This window comes from Corylus avellana, chromosome 3, assembly GCF_965113065.1.
Source record: "Corylus avellana chromosome 3, dhCorAvel1.hap1.2, whole genome shotgun sequence".
Lineage (NCBI taxonomy): Eukaryota > Viridiplantae > Streptophyta > Magnoliopsida > Fagales > Betulaceae > Corylus > Corylus avellana.
In genome coordinates, this window is record NC_142492.1 from 22,033,335 (window position 1) to 22,053,819 (window position 20,485).

The 20,485-nt window shown below is 36.2% G+C and overlaps 3 pseudogenes; all 3 read left to right on the plus strand.

The window, feature by feature from the left end:
* The first annotated feature begins 3,434 nt into the window (after positions 1 to 3,434).
* On the plus strand, positions 3,435 to 4,299 carry LOC148586916 (uncharacterized; annotated as a pseudogene).
* A 488-nt stretch (positions 4,300 to 4,787) lies between these two features.
* LOC148586917 (uncharacterized) lies at positions 4,788 to 6,196 on the plus strand (annotated as a pseudogene).
* An 11,767-nt stretch (positions 6,197 to 17,963) lies between these two features.
* On the plus strand, positions 17,964 to 19,576 carry LOC132174173 (ankyrin repeat-containing protein BDA1-like; annotated as a pseudogene).
* Positions 19,577 to 20,485: the final 909 nt, after the last annotated feature.

The window sequence follows — 20,485 nt, forward strand, 5'->3', positions numbered from 1 at the left end:
TTCAAGAGAAGGTGTGCTTAGTTTTAGATACAAAAATCTTCTTGGAGGCTTGACAAGTTGAAGAGGAGATAATCTATGGCAGGAGGCCATCCTAGCACCCCGATGAGCGGCTAATTCTATAATAGGGTGTTGATGTAGCCCTATCCAAGCACAATGGTTTGATTGTATTTACTTTCTAGATTTTCAATTTATGCATGTTGATTGTATAACTCTGAGGATTGCTACAATTGATTTATGTTCTTAATTATTAAATGCAATTGTTCTTAAATTCCAATATCAATATTTGTGAAATTCTTCTCTTGTCTTAGAAAGTATTTTACTTTTATTGAAATCGAATCATTCTTGTTTTCTGTGATTATGAGGATGATGGTTATACAATGGGTTTAATTGACATATGATCAATAGGATTTGATAGGCCATGCCTAGGGAAGACGGATTGTACTACACCCTAGTTTAGTGTAATTTAGGTAGACAATCCGTGCCAACCGAAGATGGGTTACACTTATTCATTGATTGTATGTATCCTTTTAAAGAATTTGATAATTTATACCTAGGGAAGACGGGTCGTACCGCATCTTAGTGGTTAGGTGGACGATCCGTGCCAACCGAAGATAGATTATGCTTATTCTTTAATAAGGTAGTTTCTTGTTTATTTATAACATGTATAGAATGAATTTCTGGGAATAATTATAATTAGCCATTGTTGTGCGGATAGAGGTGAAGTCAATACCCTACTCTCTCTCTCTCTTATTTTAAATCTCTTTTATTTTCATGCACTTTAGTTTTTAAGCAAATCAAATCAAAACCCCTTTTAATTAAGTTAACTTTGATCTTTTAATTTTGATAATTAAACCCCTGCAGTCCTTGAGGTTCGACACCCTCTCTATAGCCGTATCCTACAAAGATTCGTCCTATTGCGAGTGGTTATTTTTATAATTGATATTTTTGGTCACAAAAATACCGCATCAATCCTTATGGTCAGAAAGGACACCGTCTATATGATCTTGATCATCACAAAACCTTCATCTCTTGTGATCTCCTTTTTCATGAAGATCATTTCCCTTTTGCCCAAACCTCCCCTAAGCAATCTTTACAGGTCTTACCTATCCCTTTTGATCTTCCTGATGATGTCGCTACCTCGTTGTCACCTGTTGTTGAAGCTCAAGTTGCCCCTTCCACCTTCCAGACTGCCCCCTCTCCTTGTCTGGTCACTTGGCGATCCACTCGGTCGACCCAGTCACCTGCATACTTATGTGATTTTCACCTTGCACAGGCTCTGCCATCTCGTACCACTCAATCATCTGAATCAGTGTTGGTGCGTTCATCAGCTAACCATTACTGCCTTGATGCATTTTTATCTTATACATGCCTTTCTAACCACCATCGTGCCTTTACCACTGCTATTTCCCTTGCACAAGAGCCAAAGTCGTTTTTGCAGGCCATGCAAGATTCCAAATGGAGTGATGTTATGCGTGCTGAGGTGGATGCTCTTGAGTCGACTTAAACATGAACTTTAACTCCTCTTCCACTCGGAAAGAAATCCATTGGCTACAAATGGGTTTATAAAATCAAATATCACCCAGATGGTTCCGTGGAACGGTATAAAGCTCGCTTAGTGGCTAAGGATTACAACCAACAGGCATGCCTTGCTTATACGGAGACCTTTGCTCCCGTCGCTAAAATGGTAACTGTCCACTCTCTCTCCATGCACTTGCTGCTTCATACGGATGGCATTTGCATCAACTTGATGTAAACAATGCCTTCCTTCATGGTGACCTTCATGAAGAAGTCTACATGCACTTTCCTCCTAGTTTCGGATGAAAGGGGGACTAAAGTTTGCAAACTCAATAAATGCCTGTATGGGCTTAAACAAGCTTCAAGACGATGGTATGCAAAACTCTCTTCCACTTTCATTAATGCAGGATATAAACAGTCCAAGGCCGACTACTCACTATTCGTTCGATCCCACGAAGGTAACTTCACAGCTATTCTCGTATATGTAGATGATATTATATTGGTAGGCAATAACTTGGAGCAAATTCAGTAGCTTAAGAAACATTTGGGTGACCATTTCAAACTCAAATATCTGGGCAACCTAAAGTATTTTTTGGGCATTGAAGTGGCTCGTTCAAAGAAAGGCATCTTTCTATCACAAAGAAAGTATGCTCTTGAAGTACTTGAAGACACAGGCTCCCTTGGTGCCAAACCCAACACTTTTCTCATGGAGCAAAATCTGACACTCAGTAAACATGATGGAGACCTCATTGCGGATCCCTCGTCATATCGTCAACTAGTTGGTAAGTTGATTTATTTAACCATCACCATACCAGATTTGGCATATGCAGTGCAGGTGTTGAGTCAGTTTATGGACAAGCCACGCACATCTCATTTAGATGCAGCACATGGAGTATTACGCTACATCAAGCAATCTCCAGGACAAGGAATTCTCTTATCAGCCACAAGCAACATTCAATTGCATGCATTATGTGATGCAGATTGGGCATGATGCAGAGACACTCGACGTTCAGTCACTGGATATTGTATACTCCTTGGAAGCTCACCAATATCTTGGAAAAGAAAGAAACAAACAATAGTATCCCGTTCTTCAGCTGAAGCAGAATACAGAGCTATGGACTCAACCTACTGTGAAATCACCTAGTTAAAACAACTGTTAGCAGACCTTCATATCCCACATCCATAACCAGCGAAATTCTATTGCGACAACAAGGTGGCTATCCATATCGCCTCAAATCCCGTCTTTCATGAAAGAACAAAACATATAGAAGATCACAACAACAATTCTTAATGGCTACGTAAACCAAATTTTCTATATAAATAGATCCTCATGTAAATCAATAATCATCAAGTAATATACAAGTATTTTCTTCTTCATTCTCTCACTTATTTTCTTGGGTTTTATCAGTATTGTACAGTAACAATTTGTGATGGATTTTTATTTTTATTTTTTAATGGGTCTTGCACCGTAACAATTTGTGATGATTTTTTTTTATATATTTTTTTAATGGGTAATAAACAATGATAATTTGTGATTTTTTTTAATTTTAATTTTTTTATTGTGTAGTGCACAGTGATCCGTTACTGTGCATTGCACAGTGATGTGCACAGTAACAATTTAAAATAATGACTTTTTAATTTTTTTTTAGTATTGTTTCATTTCAATGTTTATATCAACTCCACATGTCCATATATAAAATATAATGAAAGATAAATTCAAACATTATTTATATATTAAAGAAACATGTTGCAACTTATAAGCTAAAAATGACGAAAGTAAAGACTTAAATAAAGCTTTGATGGTTTATATATAGTTGAATGCCATACTTTTATGTTAATAATTCTTTTGGTTTTTATTGGTATATGAGATGGTTAATATATTAGTGTCTTACTAGGTTTCTAAAATTATAATTTTGTAGATGGATAAACAAAATAAGATATCCAATCCTAACCCTAAATCAAAACAAAGTAACTCAGATGCTAGAGCTCTTTGGACATCACAATTTACTACAATCTTTTGTGAACTCTGTGTGGATGAGGTGTTTCAAGGTAATCGACCAAATACCTACTTTACAAAACATAGTTGGAAGAATATTGAGGTAGCATTTAGAAATAAGACCGGTAAGTCATGGGAATATCGTAAGTTCAAGAATAAGTGGGACACATTGAAAAAAGATTGGATTGCTTGGAACAAATTGAAAGGAAGTGAAGCTGGATTAGGATCGGATGCAACCAAAGGAACAATAGTTGCAACGAATGAATGGTGGGAAAGGAAGTTAAAGGTGTGTCTCTCATCATCAATTAATATGATTTTTTTAGTAATAGTTTGCACTTTTAGTTATTAATATAATCATTTTACTTATGTAGGAGGTTCCCAAGGCTTCAAAATTCTGGGAAAAAGGTTTAGATAACCTTCATTTATTAGACATAATATTCAGAGACACTGCAGCTACTAGAGAAAGTGCATGGACTCCCTCTACATGTGGTTTACCTACTAATTTTGAGACCCCTGTGGAGGTGTCAGGTGACTCGTCTAGTGAGTTGAGTCCTCAATATAATCATGATGATATTGAGACACTTAGTCTTACATAGACACCTAATCCTACACAGCCACCTAATTCTACACAAACAGCTAATCCAACACAGCCACCTAATCCTACACAGCCTCCCCAAGAAATGAGAAAGAAGCGAGTAGGTACCATCATGCAAAGTAAAGGAAAGAAAGCAGGAACTGTGTCAAAGCTACTAAACGAGCTTAGTAAAATAAGTAATGCTGTTGAGTGAAAGACCACAAGTCAAGCAAATTCAAGCAACAATATTCGTGATCTCTTGAAGCGCGTGTGCACCTTGGATGGTGTTGAGGAGGGTTCTGATTTCCATCGTATGGCAGCTCGTATTTTTCAGAATAAAGAAAAGAGAGGTGTTTGTTGTGTTGGAAAAACAACATTTGCAGCTTATGTCTCTAAAAGATGAAGCAAAATCGATAGACAACCGCTATTTCTTTACTTGATTAGCAAGTGGATAAATTTGCAATAAGACATTTGTTATTTTCGGTGTTGGGATGTTTGAACTATGTTTTTTTTTTTTATTATTATTATTATTATATTTGGACAATGTAATTTTAGTTTCTCCACTTGATATGACTTATGTTATTTTATATTTGAATAATGCAAATTTGATAAGTGTGATTGTTGAACAATTTCTTTAAAGGATAGTTTTATGTCTTTTATCTTATTAATTGTTAATATTTTTTAGGTATCACTCACTATGATGATTATATGGATTATGGTAATTATGATCATTTTCATGATAATGACGAGAATAATGATGATGATAGTGATGATGAATTTTACCATCTTGTTTTTGCTAGATGTCGTGCAGTGGTGACATATGCCACTAAATACATTGATAAACAACCTTGTAGAAATTCTAAAGAAAATGGATATAGGTGGTTGATACATATGATGACTAGAAATGAGGCTATATGTCATGATATGTTTAGAATGAAACCACGTATTTTCTTTCAATTATGTAATGTTCTGCAACATACATATAGACTTCAGCACACGAGGCATATTAGACTAGAAGAGTCAATAGGTATATGTTTGTTTATTCTTGCACAAGGATCATGTAATAGAATGGTTCAAGCAAGGTTCCAACATTCTGGTGAGACTATACATAGACATTTTTCATACAGTTCTAAAAGCGCTTAACCTAATGGTAATGGATCTCATCAAACCTTCTGATCCCACCTTCAGTGAAGTTCCCAAAAAAATTTTGCACAATCTATTGTATTGGCCACATTTTAAGGTACTTATTTTATTTGTTTATCAGTATTGCTCAATGTGTCTTTACATTTTGTTAAAGTAACTTAATAAGTATCTAAAATTTAATGACATGTGTATTTTAGGACTGTTTCAGTGCCATTGATGGAACACATATCCCAGTTGTTGTTAGAGAGGATAAGAAAATTCCATACATTGGAAGAAAAGGAACACAAACTCAAAATGTGATTGCGGCATGCAATTTTGATTTACTTTTCACATTTATTATGGTAGGATGGGAAGGTGCGGCACATGATACACGTATTTTTTTAGATGCTATTCATAAACCATCTGCAAACTTTTCGAAACCACCACCAGGAATAGTATTTTTTTTTTTTTTTTTAATCTTATTGATTATGAATGCATATTGTTTATGTACATCTCATAGATGGTTATTATTATCGTGTGTAGGAAAATATTATTTAGTTCATGCTAGATACCCCTTAATGAAAGAGTACTTGACACCTTACAAAGGGGAGAGGTATCACCTTCCCAATTTTCGACGAGCTAGTCGAGGAAATGGGATAGAGGAGAGGTTTAATTATGTTCACTCATCACTTAGACGTGTTATAGAGCGAACTTTTGGTGTGTGGAAGAATAGGTGGCATATTTTAAGGCAAATGACATCTTATGATATTAACGACCAAATGCTCATTGTAGTTGCTACCGCGGTCCTTCATAATTTTATTAGAATACATGACAGAAAGGATAAAGGGTTTAAGTGAGATAAAGATAACTTCGATAGTGATGATGATGATGATGCAAGGAGTAATAGTCAGGAAAACATTGACAATATACATGACGAGGAGATGAAAGTGGTTTGTGACAATATAGCCCAATCTGTTTGTCGGTTGTAAACAGTGCTTTATTATTTATGTTTTAGGCTAATTTTTAATGTCCTTTAAGTTTTTTTTGGTGATTTATCAAGTACTAATTTAAATTATTGGTGAATTATGTAAAAGTTAAATTTGACAAATATTATTAGTTTAATTTGATGGATTGTTCTTCTATTTTTTTATTATATGTCTGTTTGGAATATGTTTCAAGGAAAAAAAAAATACAAAAAAAAAAAGCATATAGAAACAAGTAATATAGCAATATATAATTGCTTAAGTAGAAAACTCAAAGTTAATGTCAAATTATAAGTCATACTTTTGTTTGCATTGGTGTTAAAAATGGAGGCTTATAGACAATGTTAGTTACTTTATTGTTATAAAGAAATGTCCTTGTTGGTAATTTGGTCATGAAACTGCAATTATATGCTAATGTTATCCAAACACTCAATTGATAAAAAAAAAAATAAAAATAAAAAATAAAAAATAAAAAGTATTTTTTAGCATCTTTTACCAAACGCCTGTATGATTTTAAAAAGTAACGATTTTAAAAACGTAATTTTTAAAATCGCACTCCCAAACGGGGCCTTAGAGTGCGTTTGGGAGTGCATTTTTAAAAAAATAATCTGCAATTTTAAACTAAATCGCAATTTTAGGGTGTTTGGAATTGCGATTTTAAAAACGTAAATTTTAAAATCGCAAAAAAATCTACGATTTTAAATTTTAAGTTGATTAGGGGGCGCTTATTTGAAAAAGTGCGAATTTAAAACACAATCACAATTTGTATTAAAAAGATATTTGGCACAATAGTTACCTTTTTTTGAGCGAGAATGAAAAAATACCAAGAATACCAACCTAAAATATATTAAAACCCTTCTTTTATCTTTTTTTCTTCATCCTCTCTGTCTTGTTCATCCTTTCTCTGCCCTGTAGCATTGGGCATCGCTGCTGTCCATCTCTCCGCCCCTCGACCAAGTAATAATCTCACCTTAATATTTTCTTTCTCTCCATATAACTCCTTTACTTTTGTAAAACTTTCCACTGTTTGGTGTTCAGTGTTGTTTTATGTGGTTTGCATGATTACTGTGCCTTTTTATATATGCGTTTATGTTCTTCAACCATTTCAACAGAGTAAAGTTGTGATTTTTTTTTTTCAAAATTTTATTTAGATTATCGTGCATGCATAGTGATCTGCAATCTATCATAGTATGCAGTGATAGATCACTGTACACGCACAGTGATGTGATTGTGCGTGTACGTACAGTAACCATGTGAGGCTTTTTCTTTTAAAAAAAAATTATATTATGCAGTGACCAAGATGATGATTTTTCCCAGGTCACTGTGCACAGCATAATGATGTGCACAATGACGATTTTTTAGGGTTTTTTTTTTTTTTTTTTTTTTAAAGGTACTATACAGTAACAATTTGTGATGATTTTTTTATATATTTTTTTTAATGGGTAATAAATAGTGATAATTTATGATTTTTTTTTATTTTAATTTTTTTATTGTGCAGTGCACAGAGACCGAAGTATTTTTCTGGATCACTGTGTGCACAGTGATCTATTATTGCGCATTGAACAGTAATGTGTACAGTAACAATTTAAAATAATGACTTTTTAATATATATATATATATATATATATATATATATATATATATATATATATATATATATAAAGACCACGTTTAAGCCTTTTCATAATAGGTCTGCAGCTACTTACAAAAAATAAAATAAAATAATAATGCTTGCCAGCTGTTAAGCATTATACCAATAATGCTTGCCAGCTGATTTCACCCACCATGCAATTAGCTTCACGTGTCCAATTTGATTGAATAAGCTGCAGACCTATTTTCACTTCCATCCTGCCTTTCTTTTTTCACAAACCAGCCGTCGATCTCCTCCTTCTTCCTTCTCGCCCTAGTCCCATCTTTTAGCTAGTTAGGTTTAACTCCTCAGATTAAACCCTACCAAAGAAACGCATTACCCCAAAATGGACTGCGTTTTTTTTGCAAACACAAACCTAGTGAGGGTGTTTCATCTAAAAAACCTGCCATTACTGGCCCATTACTAGCGGCCACACAACATGCCGGCATATGATGTTCTAGATGGCGTTTTATAGAAACATTGGAATTGGAAACGCTGGGAGAACCTTTTTTTTTTTTTTTTGTAGTGATGGGACGCCTTGACGGTATGTGTATTTTATTTTGTCAAACACTCCTAATGCATGTATATATACGCTCTAAGTTGTACATATATGTATATACATATACACATATATTTTTGATTTTTTTAATTTATCAATTTTGAACTTGTGCAGGTAGACTTATATATATATATGTTCTATTTTTTCAGCATATCGTAAGTGTGGGCACTCCTCCTACACGAGCACAGTTTTCCATCCGCACACACGAGAAGAAGGATGGTCGATATCCGAATGACATAGTCAAGGAGAGATATGTATGCTACTCACCTTTCATATGTTATTTTGCTTATATATGTAATAATTTAATTGTGATTAACAGTTGTGAAAAATATAATACAACTCCAAACGACACCAATTCAACTGCCTAGGTGTTTCATTCAGATTATGAGAAATAAGATCTAACCTAACAGTTAATATTCAACCAAACACAGATATGTAATGAAGATTCAAGAATACAGAAATTTGGTTACGAAGAGGAAACTATTTAGAGAACTCTTTAAATGTAAAACCTCTCCGGGGCAGCCAAACCCAGGAAATCAATCCACTATAAGAAGAATAAGGAATACAAGAAGAATTACAAAACCTTTGCAATTAACTCTTCTTTGCACACGACAAGCGACCCACTTGACTTCTACCGCAGTAGCCCTTTCCAAAACATCTGGCACAATTCTTCTATAAGATTTTCTTTCACCGGAACTCCATTTGGCTTCACATATTTAATCTTTTCTCAAATAAGCTACAACAATATCTCTCTCGAAGCTCTCTGATTTGCTCTCCAAAATACGTACGTATAATAGGCAAAACAATTTGCTTAAATAGAAAATAAAACACCATTCAGCAGTCGTGTCCGGACAAGAATAAGAGGGTGTTCGGACACAGCTAGGGTTACATATGCGTAACCACGTGGTGTCCGGACATCCAAGTCTTGTGTCCGGACAGGCCATATAAAATGGACTTACTGGAAATTGGGTCTGGACCCAGCTTCTGATGGTCTGGACCTGACTCTCAATTGCAGCTTTCTGGAACTTGGGTCCGGACCCAGCTTCTGGCGGTCCGGACATGCACATCAAATTCAGCTTGCTAGATTTTGTGTCCGGACCCGGCTTCTGGCGGTCCAGACAGGGCCTTCTAGAATTAGCTTTCTGGACATGCTAAGATGCTTCATTTTCAACAACTTACATGTAAACCGAATGTGCCAAAACATAACCTAACAAGTTGTATGACCCACTAACCCTGCAACATCGTCAAGCGTGACAGAGGGGACAGTCAGTTTGGTGCCGAACAATGCATACGTCTAGGCGCTTGGAAATAAGCCTAAGTATGCTGGTAGGGTTCGGCAGGTTGGACCGAATATTTTACTTGTTCGGGGCACCATACACTTGTACTATACACCGTCACAGGCACAGTCACAAAACACCGGACACTCCACAGTCTCACAAGAACTTCTTGACAGAGTGCTTGAGACGAAGAGGGCACAGCACAAGGCAGAGATGGATGCCTTGTTGGCAGCAGAGCAAGAGCAAACAGCTGCACAGGTAGCTCTGCAAGTGGCAGAGTAGGTGGCTTCGTAGATGGCTGCGAAAGATGCGCAGTTAGCTGAAAAAGAGGCTCAAATGGTGGCGGATATTGTGAAAAAGGAAGCTAAGATGACAACAATGTTTGAGGCCCGTTTTTGCCAGCTCGAGGAAATGATGCGGTCGAGCTCTACGCCCGAGGTGACTCAATACAAGGGAGCGCCAGACAGAGCTTCCCCACCCTTTTTGGTTGTGAGATCATCGGTCGATAGTGGATCAGGTAATGACATTTTTTAATGGTCAATGTGGTTTTAGAACTGTCCCTTTATATATGTGCACTTCTAAATTTAGATTTTGGATATGTTGTAGTGATTCTCATTAATGATGTTGCAAATTCTGTTGAATTTGGTTTATATCATGGTTGGTTTGGTGGTGGATGTGGGTTAGAGCTTTGCATTTGAAATGTTTGGTATTGTGAGATGGACTACTATGGCCCTTGTAGAATGTGACGTCCATTTGATTTGATCACGAAAATATGTTGGGAGTGTAGATATAAATCTGAATTTGTTGAGTATGATAACCTTCGTTTATATAGTGACGTTGCTCAATGATTAAGACTTGATAATATTGTAGAATATTGTTTGGTGATTGTTTGTTTTATCATTTGCAGCTAGTGGCTATCATAGAGAGGATGCTATTGATATCGATGATAACTTGGATTGAACAAATGGTTGGTCATTCGCACTTGGTGTACATAAGTTATTTTGTTGATGTAATTGCATTTGTGATAGTTTTCTTGATGTACGTAATTAGATATATATGATAATAGAGATAGTTATATTGGTGTATATGTCTTTATTTGTGGTTGGTGTACAGTTTTATGGGTGTATAGTTTTTGTGGTTGACTATTCGCACTTGGTGTTATGTCTTTATTTGTGTCTTGAAGCTGGTTTTGGTTGATAGTATGTGATCGACGTTGATGGATATGAATTATGTTATTTGCATGGATTGATGGATATGTATTATGTTATTTTCATAGATCGATGGATAAATTGTATATCAGGTTATAATCCAAAATTTGGGTACAGCCCTGGAAGAATTCAAAAAATATATAGAGGGAAAAAAACAAAATTTAAAACTGACCATTTTTTTTGACGTGTCAAGTTATGACATGTCACAGTTTTTTGACGTGTCATAACGTTTGACATGTCAAAAAATTTCTGATGTACCATTTTCTGGCACGTCAAAAATTGCTGACGTGTCAGAAAATGGCACGTCAGAAAATTTTTTGACATGTTAAATCTGACACATCAAAAAATTTGTTGATGTGGCAATTTGACACATGAAAAAATTTTCTGACATGCCACTCTTGCCACGTTAGAAATTTTTTTTGACGTGCCACTTTTTGACACGTCAAAAATTATTGATGTATTAAAAGTGTCACGTCAAAAAATCATCGTTTTTGACACCCATAATTTTAACGCCCGACACACGTCAATAATGACACGTCAGTAAATTTTAGTGACGTGTCAGACCACCTAACACGTCAAAAACTACCTGTCCGGAAAAAAAAAATCATTTTTTGTAGTGTTAGCTTTCTGGATCAACTAAGTGTACATCTAGTTTCGTACGAACAAAAAGAAGTAATATCAACCACGTTAATCTTAAGGGTTAAATACTCCAAACCCCCCTGGGGTTTGGTAACTTTATTTTTTCCCTCCTGGGGTTTCATTTTTATCATAGGAGGTCCCTGTGGTTTTGATAAGTGACCAAATTAATCCGACCGTTAGTTGACCGTTAGGACTGACACGTGGACCAATCGGACATCGACACGTGGCACATATATTAATTTTTTTTTTTTAAAAAAAAAAAATATATATATATATATATTTTTTTTTTAAAATTAAAAAAAAAATATTTAAAAAAAAAAGAAACGGAAAACATTGGGGGTGGCCGAGCCACCCCCTTGGCCATTTGGGGGTGGCTCGGCCACCCCCTTTGGCCATGGGGGTGGCCTGGCCACCCCCATCTGGCCGGATGGGGGTGGTTTCGGCCACCCCCAAGGCTCCATGGGGGTGGCTCGGCCACCCCCAGTGGGTAAAGGGGGTGGCTTCGGCCACCCCCTTGGAGCCCAAGGGGGTGGCCAAGCCACCCCCTGGTGCCCAAGGGGTGGGTCGGCCACCCCCATCCAGCCAGATGGGGGTGGCCAGGCCACCCCCATGGCCAAAGGGGGGGGGCTCGGCCACCCCCAATTGTTTTTCTTTTTTTTTTTGTTTTTTTTTTTTAAAAAAAAAAAATTAAAAAATTAAATTGGTGCCACGTGTCAACATCTGATTGGTCCACGTGTCAGTCCTAAACGGTCAACTAACGGATGGACTAACTTGGTCTTTTATCAAAACCCAGGGGGGTCCTGTGATAAAAATGAAACCTCAGGGGGGTAAAAATAAAGTTACCAAACCCAGGGGGTATTTGGTATTTATCCCTAATCTTAATCCTAGCAAGTTCTTAATTATGTCATGCCTTTTTCTCTTAAAAGAACTTGTAAACTTAGAACCCGAACCGATAAATAAATTATATTTGATAAACATGTCATAAATAGTTTGTGTCATTTTTCTTTTACCCTAATTGTACAAATTCATAAATTTAACTTTATTTTCACTAGACAAAAAATAATTATACAAAGAAAAAAGTACATATACTCCTCTCAATCTGTACCTCATTTACAATGTTTATGCTAAACTATCAAAAATTATCAATATCTCCTAGGGCCAAGTGAGGGGGGGTCGGCCACCCCAGAATATTACTATAAATATTATATCTATACTAAACCTTTTTCAAAGACTAGTGAGGGAGAGAGAAAAGTTTTATTATTTTTTATTTATTTATTAAGTGAACCAAACGAAAATTACTAGTTATTTTCTTGAGGTTGTTGAGTAGTGTTTTGTGATTTTTAATGATTTGGCTCACCAAAATAGTTAAAAAGACTAGTTTGATGAGGCTGCTAAGAATGCTAGTTGGTTTAGTTTGTTCATGAAAGAAGCTTATTGTACTTTCAAATAGATATTTGTAAAAACAAAATAATAATAAAAAAAAGATATTTGTAATTGAATTTTTTGGCTAAGTTGCGAGGTTTTAAATAAATGCCCGGTGCGCTGCTAGGCCCTAAATGAAGGCCTTGCTCGGCCTAAGCAATTAGGCCATCAATGAAAGCCGGACTTGGCCCAATTGGACTTTCAATTTATAATAAATAGATAAAAGTATATTAACCACAAACTTGGAATACTTTATACTCATAAAATTTTTAAATAGTTTTAGAAAATAAAAAATTAATATAAAAAGTTTAAGAGAATACTTATACCACCCTTCCTCTGCTAATCCTAATATAAATAATTTGGTGCTTTTCCAGATTAAACACATCTGCCTGAGGAAAAAAAAAAGGTGGTGTCATGATAAATTGGGTCAAAAAAATACTGCAAAGGATTTCTTCATAAACAAGCCCACTATTTTATGGGACCCTCCGATTCTCTCACGAAACCCACTTTTGTTTCGCCTGTACCACGATGCTTACCTTTCTCTTTTTTCTTCTTTTTCTTTCTTTTGTTACGGTTGTGTTCTGGCTATTATTCCATGGTTTGAACTTTCAACTTTGCCAAGGAAAAGAAGAAGAAAAAAAGAAGCTCATCTGAAAGAGCTCCATCTCCATCGAGCAAACAACGTTAAACATGCACGTTGCTTCAGTGACGTGTAGATCTAGATCATTCATCCAAATCCTATAAATACAGTACTACTACTTTAAGGCCAATCTTCTCATCATTTAAAGCCATTTCCTTTAACCGTCTATCTATTTGATTTGATAGGAGGGATGCAAATGCTTATTAATTATAGGAATATACTTCTTGCCTCTTCTCTGAATTCTCCCATAGGTTCCCTTGTCCTTTTCATTTTTGTAGGTATGGTGACTGGGGTGGTGTTTGGTAAATGGGTTGGTCTAAATATTGTAGTTGATGTAGATTGATGTGAAAAAAAAATAAGAATGTTTGGTGTAAAAAAAATGAAAAAGTAGTATGGAAAACTGAAAAAAATTTTGTTTTGTAGTGATTTTTTTATTTGAATAATAAAAAAAAGTGAATGATTTGATATAAAAAGTAAAACAGTTAGAATGTTTTGATATTGATTTTTTTGAGAAATGGTGATGAATAGTGTCTAGGCCAACTCCAACCCTTTTACCAAACAAGGCCTAGGTTCCTATTATAAGCAACATGGAGAGGTTCCCCTGTTCTTTTCGGCTATGTTTGGCGAAGGGCGGATCGGATCGAACCGAAAAATTCAAAAAATTCTTCTCAAAATCAATTTCAATATTCTTACTTTTTACATCATATCAACAACTTTTTATTATTATTCAAATAAAAAAAATCACTACAAAATAAATTTTTTTCACTTTTTTATAGTGATTTAGGCTCCGTTTACAACGACGTAAATGCTTTTCAGAAAATAATTTTCGCATTTTACGATGTTTACTTTGGTGTAAAATAGTGGTCAACGAAAAATATTTTCCTTTTGACCAAAACCGTAAGCCATTTTCCAACTTTAAGCATCTCATTCTCAAATCTTTGCCAAGACCCGCCCAAAACCTTGTCGGGACTTACCTGGGATCCGCTCGGGACTTGACCAGGACTCTCCAGGACTCGCTCGGGACCCCGCCAGTACCTGCCCGGGACCCGACCAGAACCTGCCCGGGACCCGACCAGACTTTAATGGGACCCGCTCGGACCTTCCCAAGACTCGCCAAGGACTTGCCCAAGACCCACCCTAGACCCGACCGAGACCCCGCTAGGACGCGTCCAGGACTTGACCCGAACCCGCACAGGACTTGCCTGGGACCTCGACGGGACTTGCCCGGGACCCGCGCGGGACTTGACCGGGATCCCGCTGGGACCTGCCCGGAACTCGACCGGGACCCCGCCGGAACTTGACCGAGACCCAATTGGGACTTGCCTAGGACCTCGTTGGGATCCACCTGGGACTTGAATGGGGATTGACTGAGACCCAGGCAGGTCTCGGGGAAAAATATTTTACAGCGTTTACTACGTGTACGAAATATATATATATATATATATTTTCCAATAAAGTCGCGGGCAAGTCCTGGCGGGGTCTCAGGCAAGTCCCGGGCGGGTCCCGATCAAGTCCTAACGAGGTCTCAGTCGGGTCCTAGTCAAGTCCCAGGTAGGTCCCGGGCGAGTCCAGGTCAAGTCTCGGGCAGATACCGATGACGTCCAGGACAAGTCCCGAGCGGGTCCTAGTCAAGTCGTGGGCGGGTCTCAGCATGGTCCCTGGCATGTACTGTGCGGGTCCCGCGGGTACTTGGTAAACGCCATTTTGCCCTTTATTTTCTGTGCGCGCGGTAAACGCCGTAAAATGTTTTCGACATAAAATATTTTTAGGAAAAATGACTTCCTTGAAAATATTCTCCGACAAAATCCATTAATTAATACAAACCAATTTTTTTTTCTTTTCTTTTTATTAAGAGGGTGACACATTCACATAGGACAATAAAAGCGAGAGTTATAAAAACTCCAGATATTTCTTTTATTCTTTCTCTCATTGGCAAAGGAAATAACTCGTGAAATTAAAAACAAATAAAAAATCAGATTTTAAATAGTTTGGTTTGGAAAGCTGGTTTCTTGTTTCAAATTTGGGCTTCGTTTGATAAACGATTTTGTTTTGGTTTTGTTTCGATACTGTAGCAGGAAGTGATTGAAGTGAAAAAAAGTAAGAATATATTTTTTTAAAAAAGTGAAAAAGTAAGAATATTTGATATGAAAAAATGAAAATTTTTTGTTTTGTAGTGATTTTTTTATTTGAATAATAATAAAAAATAATTGATATGATGTAAAAAGTAAGAGAATATTAAAAAATTAAAAAAGTGTGATGAATAGTATAGGGCCAAAAACAGGCAAAATTTGAAAATATTATTAAAAATGCATTATAGACTAATTTATAGTGAGAAACGTTTCTATAAATAGCATTGCCTTATTAAATTAATAATAAATAAAAAAACGCTTGAGCTCATAATAAGTTGAGCCGAGCCAGCTCGCGAGCTGGCTCTTATATTTAGTGTTTTTTTTTTTAAAAAAAAAAAAAAAAAAAAAAAATTGACTTCAAGTAATCTTAAACGGCTTAAGAAGCTAACTTGCATATGAGTATTTGCTTAGCTTGGCTAGCTGAATATGGAGCCTGAGTCAATGCGGAAAGGCACTTGGTTTCAAAGAGAGAGGATATACATTATTTTATAGATAAGTAAACTTGGGGATTGATGTTTTCTTATAAATGTGGGACAAGGTAACATGTTGTATTCAGACGGCATTGGGATAACGCCCCCTACGAAAAAATATTTTTTCAACATCTCTCTCTCAAGCTCCCTCATCAGTCATAGTGCATCTTTCACCTGAACTCTTATTTCCCACTCTGTCACTCTCACTCACTAAACAAGTAGTGATAGTGTTTGGGTCTATTTGATTCTTCAATAGTTTATGTCTTTCGCAATCTCCATCAATAGTTTTTGCTTGATTCTTCTTCCATTCATTTGGGTCTGCTCTAATTGAATTGATGGATTTTTAATGATTGCTCTCTCTCTCTCTCTCTCTCTCTCTCTCTCTTTGATGACGAAGGGTCGAGAATTTTTCATTTTCTAATGCTTAAATATAAATGCAATTTTAAGATTTTAATAATTATGAGATTTATAATTAATGTGTTACTTAGTTTATATATATATATACACACACACACACACACGAGATTATACGAGCTTCCTCACGAGCCTAACCGAGTTGAGCCAAGCTTGTTTCGTTTAATATTCAAGCCAGGATTTGTGTTCACGAAGCGTTTCATTTAAGAATCGAGTCGAATACGAGTCGAGCTTATACAAGCCGATCCTTAGCTCGCTCACGAGTGGCTTGCTCACTTGACACTCTTAATCTCATATACTTGGAAAGAAAAAGGATTTCTATCTTTTTGGGGACAAAGACGCTAAAAAAAACCAAACAAAAGCTAATTAATTAATTTGGACAAACCCATAATATTCCAATTAAGATGTTAAAAAAATAGGTAACTTCACTAAAGACCCTTGAACTTTCACTCGATTTGACAAGTTCTGCTAATTAAATTTTAAAATCTCTCAATTTAGTCCCCTGAACTTTCAATTGCTCTCAATATGAACCCCTTGATCAAATTTAGCCTTTAGAAATACCAAAAAAGACTAAAATATCTCTGATTTTCATTTTTTTAAAATAAAAAAATATTTTTGGAATTAAGAGTAAAATTAGAATTTTATTAAAAAAAAAATCAGGGGTATAAACGTCATTTAACGTTGAAAATGGGACAGAAGGGTCCAAATTGATTGCAATTGAAAATTCAGAGACTAAATTAAAAGATTTTAAAGTTTAAGAAAATTTGTCAAGTGAAAGTTTAGAATCTTTAGTACGTTACCCCTTAAAAAAAATAAAGCGCACGGGACGTCCTTTACGCTTCATTGTTGGAAACAACGTAAAACTCGTTGCTTGAGTGACGTGTGCAGATCTGATCCAAATCCAACTCATTTTAGTGAAGCATTGACGACTTGTACAAATTGATACAATGGATGCAAAAGTTTTGGACAGGATGGACAAGATTCCGTTTGTTGACACTTCTTTACACATTTATATCTGCTTATCATGGGCACATCCGATTTTCCTTTGTTCATTCGTTAAACAAAAGAAAATCGACGGAAAAAAATTAAAAGAAGCTGGATTTGTACACATCTGAAGGTGGGTTCAGGTATCATGTGTTTTTCCACTTGTATGTCGGTGATGTCACAGCGGTTCCCGAATCCCTATATCCATCCATCTTAGCGTCATTAATTAGATTCATTACTGTTCACTCAGCCAATCCTATAAAAGAAAGACGAGCTAATCTTCTCATTTGCCCCAGTAACTAGTAACTCTCCTCATCTGCATTAGTTGTCGCGACAACTAATCGGTTTCAACAATTTTCTTTTGATTTCCTAGCCTGACTATCACTTTCCTCTTAATTCTAATGGATCAAAGTTTGAGAAATGCTGTTGAGCAAGGAAGCATTGACGCCTTATACGCATTGATACGGGAAGATGTAAATGTTTTGGATAGGATCGATGACATTCCATTTGTTGAAACTCCTTTACACCTAGCTGCATCTCTAGGGTACATCCAGTTTGCCATGGAGATCATGAAGTTAAAGCCCTCATTTGCTAGGAAGCTTAATGAAGATGGCTTCACTCCCATGCACCTTGCTTTGCAAAAGCACTATGCCGTACAAAATGACTGTGTTTTACAAAGACACCAGACCCTATTGGTGCACCGGCTACTTGACGATAATGAGGAACTTGTCCGCATCCGAGGAAGGGAGGGCGTGACTCCTTTGCATTATGCATCTCAAATAGGTAACCTCCCTCTTTTGAAAAAATTTCTACAAGTCTGCCCAAAGTCTCTTGAAGATGTAACAATTCGAAGAGAGAATGCACTGCATATTGCCCTGAAATATGGCATGGTCCAAGCTTTTAAGCTCCTGCTAAACTGGATACGGCAAGCTTTGTTTAAAGATGCCAAATTATTAGAGGAGAAATTGTTATTTTGGCAGGATGAGGAAGGCAACACTCTATTGCACGTTGCAGTATACAGAAATCAACTCGAGGTAAGTCCTTTCCACTCAAAGTTATCTAGTAAAGGAGAATAGAGTTGGTATAATGGAGGTCTATCAAAAATTGTCTTGAAAATTTTACGTAAGCTTTGCCGTGTGATATTTGCCTTTATTTTTGTCGGTAGTTGTAAAATTTTATTTAGCAATATTTGGGTTTTTATTTTTTCTTGGGCATCTTTCCAATTCTCTACATGTTGCAGGTAGTGTCGTTGTTAATGGCTACAAAATTAGTTGATTTAAAGGCCAAGAATTTAGAGGGTGATACGGTCTTTGACATCTTGGAACGCCAAACACATGTTGAGAGACAACGGATGAGAGATAGGCTACGACCACGTGCATGTTGTCGTTGTGTCAGTCGTTTAATAGCTATAGTTAAATTATCTTTAACCCCTTTCCAAAATTTCGTACAACGACTGTGTGGGAAGCTTTTCGTATGAATACGTCGTCAGGAAACAGTTATGACAGAAGAGAGGCGCAATGCACTGTTGGTTGTTGCTGCACTACTATTAACGGTCACCTACCAAGCAGCACTCAGCGCTCCTGCAGAAGCTCATGATAAAGCCAATCAGTTCAACGGCACAGCCCCGATCAACGCCAGCAGAGACCCACTCGCCCATCTGTTCAACAGCACAGCCCCGCTCAGAGCTTATTGGAACGCAATCAATGCAGCGTCTAATGCCATCAACAAGAACGTGTTAAATGGGAATGCCTTCCTTTCGGTTAATACTCTAACCTATTTCCTAACAACAGTTACACTTCTCTTCCTCGTCCCTCCTGATTTTATTGGACTCGTGCTCTACTCACTCCTTGTACTCCTCTCTTTTTGCTCTTGCTTTTCAAGTCCGTTAATAAAAATTCCTCTTATAGCCACCACTGGTGTGTTTTTTGCTTTAATTATTCTCTATCTTTTCATCTTTCTGTTCCCGGGCAAGCGCGTCAAACGTGTTTCTTCATTTGATATACATATAGATTAACCACCCGCCATCCTTTTCGTTTTATTATTGTTGCTTTAATTTCTTTCTACACCATGTTACCGCCCTTCTCCACAAACCAAATTACCTTTCTCATGCCGTATCGCTACATTAATCTTCTCGTACCCACTAACAGGAGTGCCTGAATTGACTTCTTAAATCGGTGACAACTCACATTTGATTGCCACTATTATGCGTGACAAGCGAGGAAGATCATGGGAAAAGGGGAAATTGGTGTGATGTACTTGTGTTGTTGTTGTTGTTTTTTTTTTTTTTTTTTTTTTGTTGATTGATGTGCTTGTGTGTTGTATTAGTAAGCTTTAATGAATGTTTCTTGAGTTATTATTATTATTTTTTATTCTTGTCTTTTTTCTTTTCCACCAACGTAGCTGAGCAGTTATTTTAATTATTACTTTTTCCATGCATTTCCCGTTATTGATAAGAAAAAGTAGTTATTTTTAATTCTTTTGTGTCGAAAACTAATCTTTGTCAAGATTTCAATTCTTGTTGTTGCCAATTACGTGCACTCACTACTATGGTAGGATATCGGAGGTTTTTATACCAATTGTAAAGTTCTATATTTATGAAATAGTAATTGGGATAATGGAATAGATCGATTAAATGGAATTACTGGAATCGAAAATTTCAAAGGAAATGCAAGATTCAAAGTAATTATAACCCATCTATCCCAAAACAATATAAAAACATATTTTCAAAAGAGTAAAACAAGATAACAAAATAGAAATATCAAAGTTTATGTGGCGTGCTCCTTTCAACCAACAAACTAATTATTTTCATGGATCAAATATTATTATAAAAATCAGGATCAAATATTATTATGAAAATCACGCTACATACATAGGCTTTAAGAGAATAGAAAGAGGAAGAGGTGATAACATTAATTACTCCATA